Here is a 2,444-nt window from a genome sequence, read left to right as displayed (position 1 = left end):
TTCAGATACAAAGGGTAATATATTCTAGGTGAGCAGCTGTTCTAAGGATGGGGATTTTGGGAGTCCAGCAGGGTGTAGACATCAACTGAGAAAGGACACCTGTGGCCTCTGGTACAGCGTTAGGAAATGCAGAAGTGGAAACTGAGGGAACCAGTCTAATCAGAACACTGATAGGAAGGAGGAATCCCCGGCCTCTCCCATCTTACTTTCCAACCACCAGGCCTTTCATTGATCAAACCCAGGAGGACCAGTTGAAGGAGGAGAAGTCTGGAAGACACAGGCCTGCAAGTATGAGGGTCAGCACCATAGAATCCTGAGGAATAGATGTGTAAAGGGGAAAATGAGGAGCAGGTGCCTACATCTGATTGCTCCCAGGTTTATTTGTTACCCAAGTGTTTCTGCAATGGGCATACTTGACTGTGTCAAGAAAGTAGCACATGTGGTTGGTGATTCGTGGTGTACATCCAGGTATTTGCTGAGCAATTGGACCTTCCAGCTGACTGGAAACCACCCAGCCATGTTACCAGACATGTGTGCAATATACACTCCCACCAGTGGTGTCTAAGACTTCTCTTGGCCCATCCTTCCTTCAGGATCTTCTGTCCACATCTGCAGACACTCTTCTGTTCTTCCACCTTGTTCATTACCCTGAAGTCAACCTGAGTGGACTTCATCACTCAGGCCCTCTGGGCTCTGGTTTGTTCTCATTGATGTAGAATGCTAGCAAGAGATCAGAGATCTGAAAGAGGGTAGTCAGTCTGTTCTCGGGACATAAAATAGTTTCCCCCCGGGTCACTGCACTATCCAGTGTGTTTTTCCTTTGTACATTGGCCCTATAGTTTGAGAATGTCTTTGCTTTTGTATAGGGGCTTAGATCAACATAGTCAACCAATCTGTGGCTTTTGAATTAAGATGCTTTTCATGACTCACCATTAAATGTGATTGATTTTTATCACAAAAGCGTTAACTTTGAGTTGCATACCTGGGTCATTGGTGTCTTGTTCACTGGTTGCCTGTGTAAAAGTCTGTTTACAACTTGCCTATTGGTTATCTCCTCTAGTCGTTCGGTATGTAATCTAAATAAGCGTACTTCAGTACAGTGCAGAGCTGGGGATGTAGCTCAGTGGCTGCATCATCACCCAGCATGCACAAAGCTCTCAGCTCTATCTTTACCTCAGTACGACAAAAAGAAATCCTTCTGTATAGCACAAAGATTTATTTGCCTCATATTTATGACATGCCCTCTCTATTCTGATAAAAAAATAAGAATTTTACAGACAGGTGCAAACAGTAAATCCTCTTTTGCAACCCAGAACCCATTGTTGAATGAGATTTTGGTACATGAAAGAAGGAATGATTCCAAGACAGTTGGCAATGTGGGGCTTTGTTAACTCATACAGGTTGGCTTTATGAATAAAGTGGATGTAAAGGCAAAAAAAATTAAGAATTTATATTTATCTAATGGTGTGCTGCTACTCATCAAAGGATTTTTTTCTATCTCACTCTAAACTTTCTAACTTCACAAAACAAGAGATATTTTATTCTCATATCCATGTCTTGAATGTGGAATTGATACCATTTAAATATGACGTAGTATCTGTATTGGAATCCCCTCCCATATATGAATAATCTGTTAGTGATTCATATACCACTGCTCAGCAGAGCAGGGCAGGAGCAGGGATGTGTGTGAGATCAGATTTATTTGAAACTCTTGAGGGTTCTTCTCTGCCATTTTGTCCACCATTTTGGTGGAACATGTATCGCTTGATTTCAGCTGATCTTAATCCCTCTGCATCCCATATAACTTCTAGAACAAATTGAATTAGTAGGGGATGCAAAGCCTCTGGAGCCTGGGATTGTGTTGATTCTTTAGGACTCTGCTTGACATTCTGCATGTGTTCTTGGAGGCTTGAAAATCAGTAGCTTTCACTGTTTTTAAACTCCTCAGCATTCCTATTGCCTCCTTGTAATACAGTCCCTGACTTAAAATAGCTGATATTTTTTCAATTTTTATGATGACATGCAAGTAATAAACATACAATTTTCTACTCTATTTCAAGTTTTGATCTTTTCCAAGACTGATAGGTAGCACTGTACTCTTGTGTTTCTGGAGGGAGGCTGAACTATAACTCCCAAGCATCTGATTGATTATTTTCTCTTTACAGTAGGTTATCCTGTCTGTTAACTTCTGAGCACCAGCTCCTAGGAGCAGTAAAGACTGAGAAGCATGACTTATCCTCAGAAAGGATTATCTGTGGGAAGTGAGCCATCAAAGCAGAGACTGAGTTGGGTCTTGAGTTTTGTTGGTCCTGTACCTACATTACTTTCCATCTTTCCCAATGGGACTGGCCTTTATGTTGTGCCAAGATCTCGTGGATCTAACATCTTGTTTTTTTCACAGAAACTGAGCCATCATATTAATAAGGAATTCTTCATGTCTGCTG

General features: G+C 41.4%; 1 pseudogene; it reads left to right on the top strand.

Annotated features, from left to right (window-relative positions):
* The first annotated feature begins 1,238 nt into the window (after window positions 1–1,238).
* Window positions 1,239–1,358, top strand: LOC125356959 (annotated as a pseudogene).
* Window positions 1,359–2,444: the final 1,086 nt, after the last annotated feature.

Source organism: Perognathus longimembris, chromosome 8, assembly GCF_023159225.1.
Source record: "Perognathus longimembris pacificus isolate PPM17 chromosome 8, ASM2315922v1, whole genome shotgun sequence".
Taxonomy (NCBI): domain Eukaryota; kingdom Metazoa; phylum Chordata; class Mammalia; order Rodentia; family Heteromyidae; genus Perognathus; species Perognathus longimembris.
The sequence above is the reverse complement of the archived record's forward strand: the minus strand, read 5'-3'. Positions and strand labels throughout refer to the sequence as shown.